This window comes from Aegilops tauschii, chromosome 6 (assembly GCF_002575655.3).
Source record: "Aegilops tauschii subsp. strangulata cultivar AL8/78 chromosome 6, Aet v6.0, whole genome shotgun sequence".
In the NCBI taxonomy this organism is placed as follows: Eukaryota; Viridiplantae; Streptophyta; class Magnoliopsida; order Poales; family Poaceae; genus Aegilops; species Aegilops tauschii.
Genome location: NC_053040.3, coordinates 385,779,139 through 385,794,525, shown reverse-complemented (window position 1 = coordinate 385,794,525; position 15,387 = coordinate 385,779,139).

Sequence of the window (15,387 nt, the reverse complement as noted above, 5' to 3'; positions counted from 1 at the left end):
AAATTGTGATTAGTAAGACAGAATAGGTGGATTAAGAAGTAATCTAGGCAACAAGCAAGAACTAGATACAAAACTACCATGGATGAACAATTGGAACGACGTCGGGGTGGAAGATCGTAGTGAAGATGAGACCAGGTTCTGCTATTTCCATCAACATTCGTGCGCCAACTTTCAGTCCGTAACACTTGAGAAAGATTATCCAAGTTCGGCCATAAAAAAAGCTGCGATCTTCTTGGTTCATGAACCCAACTTGGAACTTATATCCATGGCTTGTCTTCACTGTGACCATTAAACTAGTGTATTCAGTTATGGCAAGGCCGAGCATCTTGAGTACATGTGTTCTGGCAGAGCAAATAATACACTGTAGGAAAAATAATATGAGAACACAACATGTTCAAAAAAACCACACCCTCCCGGATAGAAAAGAGGATTCTAGGAACATACTGTGCGCGTTTCAAAATGCTGTGTTAGGTTGAGAAGGAACAAGTGTGGCGTCTCGCCGAGGGCGCAGAAACCTGTAGGGTACTCGCACTTTGGGCACTGCAAATGAAACACACTAGATTCAGTAGGAAGAAAAATGCATCAACGGCGGCGGCTCCCATCCTACACTACTAGGAAAAGGCCTACTAGTGGCACACCAGTTTTGCCTACGAATGGCGTACTACTGGTGCGCCACTAGCACCACGCCACTAGTATTTTTTACTAATGGCGCACCACTGGTGCGCCATTAGTATCTGGTATACTAATGGCGCACCAGGCAGTGCGCCATTAGTATAGGCCACGGTGCGCCATTAGTATGCCTCCCAGGGGGGCATATTTACGAATGTGCTTTGCCATACTAATGGCATACTACTGGGTGATGCGCCATTAGTATCCTTTGGCATACTAATGGCGCACGTTGGGGTGATGCGCCATTAGTATGTATATTAGGGATTTTTTTCTTTTATGATATTTGCACAGATTACAAAATATATTATTGGACAGAATATAAACAGCACCACACAGCAACAGCAGATTCATCGAATACAATAGAAGATTAGTCTCTGAATACAATTCATCATATTAGTCTTCGAATTCAAAAGACCGAACAAAGATAGAACATTACAAGTCTCGAGACCGCGAGTAGCGAGTTTGCCGAAAGTAATACTAATCCTAACAAGTCCTACTAATCATCATCATACAACTTCTACTCGTTATTAATAACAAGTCATACGATCATCATCCTGATAGTCATCGAACCAACCCTACTTAATTGTTCTTAGCACATGATCATCAGTATTAGGCAGGACCTAAATACCCTATTTAAGGTAAAATAGCATAAAACAATATAGACCCTGACACTCCATTATGGAGAATGGAGATCATCCTGTCTCCAATTCTTGCGCGGCGCTTCCTTTTGCTTCCAAGAACCTCCTTACGACTGTCCAAGGTAAAATAGCAATGATGTACTAGTTTTAGAAGTATGCAAAAGATGCACGGATGTCGTAATAGTAAAACACGTGCACTAGTGGCACGTATTGACCAGAATGTTGAGGAGTTTGATTGTAGATATTGTAATTCTCAAGATCAGTACAAAATCCGAACAGATGATTTTTCTCCTGATAAGTTAACTCGAAGCCATCGGTGTAGTGGGTTTTGTCTACCATGTTCCGCACATTTTCTGAACAATCAAAATAAGCTGTCAATGGAAATAAGTTGTCAACTATTTTGAAATAAACAATATAAATTAGTTAATAATTAACTATGTTTGAGAAACTCACATAGCGGTAGAACTGGAGGCGTATCAACAAGGACCCAAATGTCCATATTGTCTTGGTCGATGTCTGGATCACCAATATCCATGGTGACAAGCATACCCTCATCAAAACCATACATCTTGCAAAATGCTTCCCAATTTTTGCAACCAAAATGGGTTACGCTCTTAGCATTATACAGATTTACTTCAAAATCCACATCATGATGTGTCCTTAGGTGAATTTTCTTTGTTTGAAAATTTTCATGATCTTCAAAATCCATCCTCTCCAAGACATAGCGTCTTGCATGGCATGGGATAAACTATACTCAAATTGTAAAAGATGAAATTACACGTTGAAATAGTTGAAGTCATGCTTAATTATGAAAAAACACTTGTCGTCGTTGCGTACCGTTTCAACTTCGAAGGTCTCCTCGAGCTTAATGCTGAAGCGCCGATCATCGTCCAGGTGAGGCCTGTCGCACAGACCTCGACCGTCGTGGCACCAGTCGCACTCCCCCCGGGAGACTTTCGTTGTCCGATGACGACATTTCCTATGTTCATAATTCAAAACTACATCATCTCTGTTGGGTCCAATAAGATAATCCACAGTGTGGTGAAAACACGCCCTTCGAACTGGTTTGAGCAATTGGTGAATGGAGATGGTCTAAGATTTTCAGTAGTAAGAAGTGAAGTGGTAATTTTGAGAGCTAATGGTTAGGATGAGTGGTTCCTCTTTCCTGTTTAGCTTTACAATAGAATATTGTTAGTCATGTACACTTGTGCATTTTCAGCCAGGCCCAGTGGAGTTGGCCTAAAAACATTTCTTTCTTTAAGCCTGCTACATCCATCTCAAGTATTTATGGTCAAGGGTTAGCAGGGCCATCCAAATAGAATATGTTGGGGTTTGTCGACGCCGACGCACCCTAAAAGCCTAAGCTTTCATCATTTAGGTTTTTATCGACACCGAGGCACCTAAAAGCCAAGGTTTTATCATTTAGGGTTTGTCGACGCTGAGGCACCCTAAATGCTAAGTTAAGTTTTCATCATTTAGGGTTTATCGATGCCGAGGGACCCTAGGTTGACTGATATATATGGGTATCTTCTAATAATAAACCCTATCAAGAAAAGGGAAGGAGAATTCTAAGTTGGGCCTAATCACCTGGCTCTATTGCCACCTATGGTTTAATGCAGCAAGAATGAAGGGGCAGTTGATCCTACTTAATTAAGTACTAAGATACCCCGACCCATGCATTAGTCGCAAGTGCCCCATATGTCCTATTTTTAGCAAAGTCATGCTAAAATTCACGAAAAATTTCAGCATGACCTTTGCTGAAAATAGGACATATGGAGTACCCGAATTTGCCGGAACGGAAGTTAATCGACATTTCGGCAAACTCAAGGGCCTCTCGGGGTACAGCAGCAGCATCACAAGCATTTCTGCAAGTTGAAACACAAGCACCACTCATGTGCTAGTAGTAAAGCGTTGATGTATATAGCAGCAGTAGTAAATTAGATTGTACCACTCATGGTACAAGTAGAAACACAAGCACCACTCAGAGCAATGGAGAGGAAAATCTGACAATAACTTAACTGAAACCAAAGAAAGACCAAGCAAACTACTGCAAGTATAGTACACTAACTACTTCACTAAACACAAATTCTAATGTTCTCCATGAAGTTAATTGTGCAGCACAACTCCATGAAGTGTCCCAAACCGATGCCACAAATGCAGCAAATCTGAGAGGCTGCATTTGAAACTTTTTTGAGTGAGGGTCTTGCTTGAATGGAGCTACATGAATTTTACTATGTACTGTTTTCTGCTTGATATATTTTTAGTAAGTGGTGTTAGCCACCTTGTGCAACAGTGCAAGCCATGTTTGTCACTCCTCGAAGGTTTTGTCTGGTGTTAAATGCTATGTTGCTGAGTGTCTTGGCAGGTCTTGGCAGGGACCTCGAAGGTTTGTCACTCCTCGAAGGTTTCGTCTCTAAATCACACTTCTACTTTTTATTATTACTCGAACAATAATTAATTATCTGGAGGTTATTCATGCCAAACATGGCCAGGACCTAAAGAGTAACAGATTTCATGGGCAGGAAAGCTTGCTCCCTTTAAACTAACAACATCACTGCTTTCAACGAACAAACTGTCAAGCTGGAACATAAACTAACAAATTGATGTGGGCATTATAGGTTCTGATTCAGACAATAAATATTGCCTATACTCCTTATGATAATGAGAAATGAGACTTGCTTGAGATACAATATGAATCTACTTTTCAGAACTGGAGATACCATATGAAAGTGCTGAACTTGACAGTTGACACAGATGCAACCTCATATAAAATATGTGTTGGAAATACTTGAGCTTTATTACAAAGTAGAAGGTTTTGCAACATAACCACTTATATTCACTGAAATAAACACTGAAATAACCACCACTTATATTCATCAACATAACCACTGCGAATCAGAGATGGGGGACAGGGGAGAGGGAGGGCGGACGCCGGCAGCCGGAGGGGCGGGAAGGGGATGAGCATACCTGCGCCGGACGCAGGTGGGTAGGGCTGGAGCTCGCCCCAGTTCTGCTCTATGATGGAGTTCATCCGATCCTGCAGAGAGAAGGGAAGGTGGAGGAGTCAGGAGGGAATGGAGGGGAGGAGGGAGGTCGAGGTGGACGCCGGCGGGTCAGGAGGGATTTACCTGGCCGCCGCTCGATTTGGTGCGTGGAAGACGAGGTGGGGCAGCGGGTAGACGCGGGGGCGGCGGCGCGGGGGAGCTGCAGTGGTGGGGTGGCGCGGGGGAGCTGCAGTGGTGGGGTGGCGCGGGGGAGCTGCAGTGGTGGGGTGGCGCGGGGGAGCTGCAGTGGTGGGGGGCGCGGGGGTGGCGGGGGTCGGGGCGGCGGCGTCGTGGGTCAGGCCGATGAGCGCGCGGGTGGACTGGCGAGGGAGAGGGAGGAATTAGCTAATGGGGGAAACTTACTAATGGCGCACCCCGAAGCGGTGCGCCATTAGAATGTTTTTTTACATAGCAATGGCGCACCCACGATGGGTGCGCCATTAGTAATTTTTTTTTGAAAATATAATCAAATTTGTTATTTGAAAATATAATCAAATTTGTTATTTGAAAATATAATCAAATTTGTTTTTTTGCAATTTTAGTTGCATTCATTTGTGACGGTGGAGCGGGCCGGGGACGGTGCGGGGGGTCGGCGGCGGCGTTGGAGCGGGCCGGTGTCACGACCGGTTTTTCAATAAAATATTTATTGAGAGACCAATCCCTTTTACGGACCAGTAAAGAAGAATTCCTTCTCACTGGTAGACAATATCTTGGTCACAGAAGAAAAATACCATGAGTACTGAATATAATACAAGGTTGAGCGGAGACTGCTCAACAATTTATTACATGTACGCTGATAAAACATAACGGCGGGTAGGGTGACATAACTACTAACTCACGATAACAACGGTGGTGGAAACATCACCGCGAAGTGGGTGATATGACTCCTGAAAACTACAGCTCTTCGAGCGTCGGAGTGAGGCTCGAGGAGACTTATTGCGGGTGGCGGAAGCGTATATGATACAAGTGACCAATATCCAGGATCGCACAGGACTGACTTGGATTCCTCTAGGCGTCGGACTCACTATCAAACTCTTCACCCAAGAGATCGCCTTCGTCAACATCTGGCCAAATCAACAAGCCAGGTGAGTACTATAAAAGTACTCGCAAGACAGTTCGGACATAAGATATAACAAATGTAAACATGAAGCATAAGAACAGAATAACAAGTGCGTTCAGACATAGAGACAATAATGCATGGGGAAAAATAACAGAGAAGTCGGGCGGTAGTCCTCCCGAAATCTCAAAATAAATACTGGGTGCCAAACGAGGGTCTGAATGACTCCTCGAGAGGAAACTGCAAGAATAATAATACCGGTGCCAAACGAGGGTCTGAATGACTCCTCGAGAGGAAACTGCAGGAATAATAATGCCGCAGTCGGGGGTCGGGGCGACACCACATAAAGGGCTTATAACAGAAAATGAAAGACAATGCGTGCCACAGTCGGACGTCTGAGCGACATCACATAAAGGGCTTATATTGAAAATAAGAGACAAACATGCCACAGTCGGACGTCTGAGCGACATCACATAAAGGGCTTATATTCATAACTTAGTAGCTCATGAATTTTAAATCATATCAAGAGAATAATCAGACATGAGACAAACAACAGGGTTAGTCCATCCACAGGAATAACGTTCAGCCAAGATTACTACTCATGCTCGCTTACCGGAAAGAAGAGTATACCACGAGGTTACGACATAGACATGGATACGCTGATCACGTTACTTGACCATGGATACGATGACTCGGAAGGATTTGACTCTGCAGAGTTTGTACTTTAACCACAGCCAACGGATTTCAGTAGTCACGGGGACTAGTTCCGTTTACGGTGTTTTGGAAGAAACGCATCTAACCAGTACACACCCATTCAACATTTCCGAAGCCAGGAATCACCCTCGGCAACGTTCAAGAAAAACCTTGAGACGGTTAGGCTACAACCTCGCGTAGCATGGGATCAAATTTCTATACGCGCGCTCTAAGGGGTGCCCCCCTCTCGGTCCCAACCGGAAACACCCATGCCCCCTAACCGGATGACTGGCTTTAATCCAGGGCCATGGAACCATCATCCCGGCCCCTCTGTTTGGTGTGTACACGGAAAGAGGTTACCAACTTACTAAACCGCATTCTGGCAGAAAACAAGTGGTAGCACGGAAGGGGAAAGAACGATAACGTGACTCCGTCCACGTTAACGTCGGAATTTGTCGGATGACGCAAGGCTGGTATGCTACAATAGTACCACCTTGCTGCCCTTCATGTCACCACATGATTAGGCCATCTCTCACCAGAGATCATCGCAACTTTGGAACATGTGGGTAGTTGCCTCACAAGCAACGAGGTACTCACCGACACTCATATGCCATGCACAACCTCTCCCGCAAACATGCAAAACACCTATCATATCAAAGATTCAAACATGCTTGCCTGGTTCGGAGAAGTCGGAGTCTAGCTCGGCGAAGTTCGCGGCTCCGTCACCTCTTCCGGAACCTACGGTATAGCGAAGAAGCATACTAACGTGAAAACCAACGCGTGCATAAAAGTGGTTCCAAATTTTTTCCAAATAAATCCCATAAAAAACTAGACAAAATTATAAGATTGTCAGAAAAAGAATCACTCAAAAATCACTTTTTATTAAAAAGTTATAAGGGTTTCTGTCCAGGGACTCATCTGTAATGAAACAGAGAAGTTCCAGGGGCTTAACTGAGAAGACAGAAAACGCTTCGGAAAGAAACGCGCCAGCTCAAAGGGAAAACGTATTTGCTTGAAGGCGCCAACAGAAAACGTTTCGAGGGAGAAGAGAATAGAGGCTGACAGGGGGGGTCCACATGTCAGGTTTAAAAAGTTCGCCGGCGCCCGAAGATTGCGGTGGTCGCCGGCGTCGAACCACGGCGAGACAGGGAGATCGGAGTGTACCAAGAGCTTCAGCGTGTCCTCCCGCGTCGGTGGGTGGTGGACTCGACCGACGGAGAGCACCACGTCAACGACGACACTTTCTCCGGTGGACGGCGGCTCGGGTGATGGTGGAGAACTCCGGTGGGTGCTGCAAACTCCGAATTGAAGCGCGGGTCAGAAGGAGGGATGCACTAGAGAGCTACTGACAAGAGATGGGAGGCAGAGGTGCACGCACGGGAGGGAATCGAGCTGGATCCCGTGGCGGGTCGCGGCGGCCGGAGTTGAGGAAGAAGACTCCCTCGGGGCTCTTCCAGTGGCTAGGCAGGGTCTTGGTGGAGTGCAGAGGTGGTGTGGGTACTAGCTGGAGCTCGGGGCCTCTATTTATAGGCGGATCGAGGGGGTGGCCGTGAACGGAGAATCTCCGGCGAGCAATTACGACGAGGCAGTGGATTGGCAGGGGGTTTAGGTGGCCAGGCAGCATCAGTGAGGTGTACTGGTGCCGTTCCCCTGCTAATCCCGGTCGGTCTTGGCGTAATGGCGCCAGTCCACGGTGGGGTGGCCGCACGGGCACGACGGCGGCAGAGAGCGCGCTCCGCGCCTGGCAGTTCACGACGAGGGTGGCAGCGCGTACTGGGGAGTGGAAGACCATGCGACGATCTCCGGTGGCTTGGGCGGCGCTGAGTGGCACCGTCTACGCTGCGCCTCTCTCTGGCGGCCGCAAAGCTGCCGCTGGCGTCGGTCACGGGGCGGCGCACCTCCTCCAGCTCGTCACCGACGCCCGCAAGCATCCAGGCGCTCGTGCGGTGCAGGGACAAGGGGGAGGGTACGGGGAGCAAGGCGCCAACGCGGCACTGTCGAGATCGACAACAGGTTCTGAAGAAAACGACAGTAGATCACTGAACTGTATTTCTGAATCTCTGAACTTGACATTGACAATGCTCTGCAGGTGTTCGACAGAATGATTTGGCATGAAGAAAAAATTTCCTGGAGCTGGGACTTGGTGAGGTGACCTCTCAATGCACCCAGAGGCTGCCTGATTTTTCTCAGAATTTTTGGAGAAGGATTTGAATGAATTTCATCAAATTTGACAAATCTGGTCCAAACTTGCAGCAAGTATAGTTTGAAAAATTTGAACTGAAGACCAGTGGATCTTCATGGATCTTGGTTGAGGGTTCAAAGGACTAGGAAGGGAAAATGGTTTGGGGGCAAAAATCAAAACAGAAATGGTAGCTCCTTTGTAAATCTCCAAGGGCTAGAATAGAAGACAGAAATTGCTTTGATAAGATTTAAATGGAAAATAATCATATGGGGAGGTTCAACTTGCTGGATTTGATGCAAATCATGATCCAAAGATGAGGGAAGGTTTAGGAGAGTGGATTTGTACATAGGTCATGGCAAGAGGGATTTTTGAAAAGGGCAAGGAATCATTCCAAAAGCCATAGGGCATTCTCAAAGGAATTATCAAAAGGCATTTTTCCAAGAGAGAAGTATTTTGGTTTGAGTCCAAACAAAAGAAAGAACCTCCAAGACCAACATCAAGTCTTGGGTGAAACCAAATAAAACTCTTGCCATAAAAATATTTTGAAAGGGAGGGTTCTTTTGAAGGAAAAATTTAAATCACCTCCCTTAAGTCAAATAATTTTTTTTGAAAAATCCAAATGAAATTTTGGGTGTCACAACACCTACCCCCTTAGGAAAAATCTCGTCCTCGAGATTTCAGCTGATCCTCGAATAGATATGGGTATTCTGCCTGGAGAAAATCTTCCATTTCCCATGTCGCTTCATCCTCAGTGTGGTTGCTCCACTCAACTTTGAAAATTTTTGTTGTTTTCTGTCGGGTCCTCCGTTCAGACTCCTCCAATATCTTTACTGGCCTCTCTCTGTAGGTGAGGTCTGGTTGTACATCAATGCTCTCATGAGATACATGCTTCTCTGGGTTACTTACACATTTTCTCAATTGTGAGACGTGGAATACGTCATGGACGTCTGACAGCTCCTTGGGTAGGTCTAGTTGGTAGGCTACTGTGCCTCTTCGTGCAATTATACAGAATGGTCCAATAAATCTCGGGGCTAGCTTCCCCTTAATTTTGAATCGTTGCAGGCCCCTCATAGGTGACACTCGTAGGTATACAGAGTCACCGGGTTCAAAGCTGACCTCACGATGTCTTTGATCGTAGTAGCTCTTTTGTCGGCTCTCTGCTATCTTGAGTCTGTCCCTGATCTGTTTAACCTTCTCCTCGGCCTCCTTGAGCATGTCTGGGCCGAAGATACGACTGTCTCCTTTCTCTGACCAATTCAGTGGGGTACGACACCTCCGTCCATACAATGCTTCAAAGGGTGCCATTTGCAAGCTGGCTTGGTAACTGTTGTTGTAAGGAAACTCGGCATATGGCAAACTCTCTTCCCAACTAGATCCATAGGTGAGCACACAGGCTCTCAGCATGTCCTCTAGGATTTGGTTCACACGTTCTGTTTGTCCATCAGTCTGAGGGTGGTACGCTGTACTGAAAGCTAGTTGCGTGCCCAGAGCCTGTTGCAGGTGATCCCAAAATTTGGAGACAAATTGGGTGCCTCGGTCGGATATTATAGTTTTTGGGACTCCGTGCAAACAAACTATACGGGAGAGATAAAGCTTGGCCAGCCTTTGTGTGGAGTAGGTCGTCTTTACGGGAATGAAATGGGCTACCTTGGTTAGCCTATCTGTGATGTCCCATATGGCATCATTTCCGCGTTGCGATCGAGGTAGTCCGACAATGAAGTCCATTCCTATTTCATCCCATTTCCACTCCGGTATCCTGTTTGGCTGGAGTAGCCCTGCTGGCTTTTGATGCTCGGCCTTGATGCGCTGACAAGAATCGCAACAAGCTATAAATGTGGCTATATCCTTTTTCATACCGTGCCACCAAAATCTTTCCTGAATGTCCTTGTACATTTTGGTTCCTCCAGGGTGGATCGAGTATGGAGCGGTGTGGCTTTCGGTTAGGATCTGTTGCTTGAGTTCCTCAATGTTAGGTACGCAAAGTCTGTCTCCGTACCATAATATTCCTTCACTGTCTGTGACGAACTCTGAAGCCTTACCAAGGTTCATTTTCTTCTTTATACCTTCGATGCTGGGATGTCCTTGCTGTGCCTTCTTAATTTGCTCCATTAGGGTGGGTTGTATTTCCAGATTCGATACGGTGCCTTCAGTGACCAACACCATGTTGAGTCTTGCGAACTCCTGCTGGAACTCAGGCCTCAAGTTTTGCGGACTGTCATTGTCCGGGCTGGGGTTCCGACTAAGAGCATCTGCCACTACATTTGCTTTCCCTGGGTGGTAGTGAATGCCGACATCATAGTCCTTGACCAATTCCAACCAGCGTCGTTGGCGTAAATTTAGCTTTGGTTGTGTGAAAATATATTTAAGGCTCTTATGGTCCGTATATATTTCACAGCGATTTCCCAGCAGAAAGTGCCTCCACTCTTTGAGTGCATGGATGACTGCTGCTAGCTCCAAGTCATGTGTTGGGTAATTTTCCTCATGTTTTCGTAGCTTCCTGGAGGCATACGCGACAACTTTGCCATCCTGCATCAGTACACATCCGAGGCCCTTTCGGGACGCGTCACAATATACTTCAAAACTCTTGTGTATGTCTGGCATGGTTAAGACCGGTGCGGCTGTCAGCTTCTTCTTGAGTTCTTGGAAGCTTTTCTCGCATGCTTCCGTCCATACAAATTTCTTGTCTTTCTTGAGCAACTGTGTTATTGGTTTTGCCACAGTGGAGAATCCTTCAATAAATCTTCTGTAATATCCGGCCATTCCCAGGACTCTCCGCACATCTGTCACGTTGGCTGGTGGCTTCCAGTCAAGTATGGCTTTGACTTTCTCTGGGTCTACGGCCACGCCTTCTTGGTTCAATATATGGCATAGGAAACCAACCTGCCTTAGCCAAAACTCACACTTGCTAAATTTGGCGTACGACTGATGTTTCCTTAATTCTCCCAAAACAATTCTGAGATGCTCAGCATGCTCTTCTGGTGTCCTTGAATATACCAGAATATCGTCGATGAACACCACAACAAATTTGTCCATGAATTTCATGAACACTTTGTTCATGAGGTGGACGAAATATGCAGGGGCGTTCGTTAGACCAAAAGGCATCACTGTGAACTCATATAATCCATATCTGGAGGTGAATGCTGTTTTAGGGATATCTTCTGTCCGTACTTTCAATTGATGATATCCCGATCTCAAATCAATTTTTGAGAACACCTTGGCTTGTGCGAGCTGGTCAAACAAATCATTTATCCGTGGCATCGGATATTTGTTTTTGATGGTGACCATATTGAGAGCTCGATAGTCTATACACAGTCTCAGTGTCCCATCCTTTTTCTTGGCGAATAAAACTGGCGAACCCCATGGTGAGGAGCTGGCTCGAATAAAGCCTTTGTCCAATAATTCCTTTATCTGCTTCTTCAACTCTACCAATTCTGAGGGTGCCATTCTATAAGGTTTCTTATAGATGGGAGCGGTGCCAGGTGCTAGTTCAATGCTGAACTCTATCTCTCGGTCTGGTGACATGCCTGGTAGTTCTTCAGGAAATACGTCAGGAAACTCGCATACCATTGGAACTTTTCTCAGTTCTGACATGTCCACTTTGTTCAGCTTTGGTTGCCGTGACCGTGCTCTTTCTTGAGCTGTGACCTTTATTGTCTTGCCGTGATGGTGAGTGAGAATCACGGTCCGATTGAAACAGTCAATGAATCCGTTGTTGGTGGTCAACCAGTCCATCCCTAAAATGACATCCAGTCCTTTATTTTCCAACACGATGAGATTTGCTTGGAACTGTAGTCCTTCGAATTCAATGATCACTCCTTGGCAGTAACTCTGAGCGATTTGCTTATTTCCGGGGGACTTGATGATCATAGATTTTTCCAAGGGAATTATCGGAAAACCATGCTGCAAAACAAAACTCTTCGAAACGAACGAATGGGAAGCTCCAGAATCAAACAAAACCGTGGCAGGTACTGTGTTGACAGGGAACGTACCGAGCACGATGTCTGGGGCATTCTGCGCTTCTTCCCTGGTCACATGGTTCAGGTGACCCTTCCTGTGGTTGTTGTTGGGATTGAAATTGTTGCGCTTGGAGGCTGGATTGTTTCCACCATCGTTCGGCTTGGGGGCCGAGTTCCTCGGTTTTGGGCACTGTTTAGCATAGTGCCCTTCTTCTCCACAAGCATAGCATCTGACCCCTGGACGGTACGTGAACTCCTTGTCCCTGGCATGAAACTGTCTGACTGGCCTTAGATCAGTAGTCGTGGATTTCCTTGCTTCTGCCCTTGGAACTTCAGTCTTGCTTCTGTTGTTGCGAGCGAGGGTCGTCTTGTCCCTCTTTCGCTTACGGATATCTTCCAGACTACGGCGCTCATTCTCCAAGGTAATGGCCTTGTCAACCAGAGTTTTAAAATCCGGGAAAGTGTGTACAACAAGTTGGCATTTTAGAGCTGGTGCCAGGCCGTCCAAGAATTTCTCCATCTTCTTGTTCTCTGTCATGTGCTCGTCGTAGGCATAACGAGATAGCTGGGTAAACTTACCGTTGTATTCTGTCACTGACATGCCTCTTTGCTTGAGATCATCAAATTCTCTCTTCTTGATTTTTATGATGCTCCTGGGGATGTGTGCCCCATGAAAGCCTTCCTTGAACTCTTCCCAGGTGATGTTGTGTTCACTGGGATGCATGTGTAGGAAGTTTTCCCACCATGCTGCAGCTGCTCCAGTAAGGTAGTGTGGTGCATAAAGTACCTTCTCATGATCTGAACACTGCGCAATAATTAGTTTTCTCTCGATGTCATGAAGCCAATCATCGGCTTCCAGCGGCCTATCGGTGTGAGCAAACGTTGAAGGGCGAGTCTTCTGTAACTCAGATAACTTGGAATGTGGTTGATAGGGTTCACGGTGGTTTCCCATATTGATGACGTGATTCATCATCTCTTGGTGATGTTGCTGGCTTTGTTCGAAGAGACGGCATACTTGAGACAGGGCTGCTTCGCTGTCCTGTTGACTGGACTGACCCTGAGTGAAGTTGTTGCTCGTCTGTGTCCCATAAACTTCTTCTGGCTGATTGGGCATGGAACGAGTCCACGGACGAGACATTTTTCCAGTCTGGGGTATTATTTTGCAAAACTCATGAGAAGAACTGTGTGGCACAAGGAAAATCTTGCAAAGGCAAAAACTTAAAAGACCTCAAGATTTTTTAAGAAAGCATAAACGATTTTGCATGGAGGCGAACTGTTTACCCCAAATCTTACACGCGAAAAGCAAACACACGATACAGCACTCAGGATGTGCGTACACAATCCTGACATGTTATTTAGACTAGCATACTCCTCCGGAAAGCAGCGAACACACTAATACAAACTAGCGTACAGATAAAACACATCATACAAGCAGACATAACGCGCGGCTACTCGGCGCTCACAGTCGGAGATGGTGTCGATGTCCTTTCCCTTGCCGACGGCAAGACTCAGCGGTGCAGGAGATTCAACCTCCACCTCCTCTCTAGCAGGCTCCTGGCGCGTAACACTGCGCTGTGGTGATGGCGCGGGAGCGACAGGCGGTAGTGCGGGTGTGGCAGGCGGTGCAGCTCTGACTGGAGTAGGAGCGATGACTTGGTCGAACTCCTCAGTGGTAGGCAGACGGCAAGCAGTGGCCAAAATGGCCGGTGCATAACAGGCTGAAGACGAGACGAATGTCAGAGGCGGTGCCGTGTGGAGAAGCTCCTTCCTGCAGGCAGGACCGCCCCGGACTAAGTCCATGCGGGCAGCCACAAGATCATCCACGAGGTTGTCGAAGGATTCCTCCAGAGCTTTGAGGTACTCCACGACCATCTAGATGGCTTCATCTCGCTCTCCCCCATGGGAGGCGAATGCATAGTGACAAGTATATGGCACATGGCATGGGAGGTAGCGGTAGCGATGAGTCTTCATCATAGGAAGAATGTCCCGAAGGCGAGCTATCGCCTCACGGGCAGCCATCTGCATGGCATGCCTCTCCATAGGCATGGCCCTTCCCACAAAACGGAAGTGGCGAGATGCAGAACGTCCTCCCTTGAATTGCACCACGGCCTGGTGCATAGACACGTCGTCACTGAGCTTGTGCTGATAAAGCGTGAACTCCGGACGAGTCGCTGGCCCGATCGCGAGCTTAGTGATGGAGACGAGGAGTTTGACAAACCCCTCGGGCACGTTCGTGAACACTCGAGTCTCGCAGTGGCTGCCAGCCATCTACAAAAGTAGGCAAAAATTCTGAGTAGTCAAGTCATAAATTTATGATGACCAACAGAAAATAGCTACAATTGCAAAATGCTGAAAAAGCACAAAAGACGCTAATAACCGATTTGCGATCGCACCTAGTGGCTTCCTACAGTCAGCCTGGCTTTGATACGAAAGCTTGTCACGACCGGTTTTTCAATAAAATATTTATTGAGAGACCAATCCCTTTTACGGACCAGTAAAGAAGAATTCCTTCTCACTGGTAGACAATATCTTGGTCACAGAAGAAAAATACCAGGAGTACTGAATATAATACAAGGTTGAGTGGAGACTGCTCAACAATTTATTACATGTACGCCGATAAAACATAACGGCGGGTAGGGTGACATAACTACTAACTCACGATAACAACGGTGGTGGAAACATCACCGCGAAGTGGGTGATATGACTCCTGAAAACTACAGCTCTTCGAGCGTCGGAGTGAGGCTCGAGGAGACTTATTGCGGGTGGCGGAAGCGTATATGATACAAGTGACCAATATCCAGGATCGCACAGGACTGACTGGGATTCCTCTAGGCGTCGGACTCACTATCAAACTCTTCATCCAAGAGATCGCCTTCGTCAACATCTGGCCAAATCAACAAGCCAGGTGAGTACTATGAATGTACTCGCAAGACAGTTCGGACATAAGATATAACAAATGTAAACATGAATCATAAGAACAGAATAACAAGTGCGTTCAGACATAGAGACAATAATGCATGGGGAAAAATAACAGAGAAGTCGGGCGGTAGTCCTCCTGAAATCTCAAAATAAATACTGGGTGCCAAACGAGGGTCTGAATGACTCCTCGAGAGGAAACTGCAAGAATAATAATACCGGTGCCAAACGA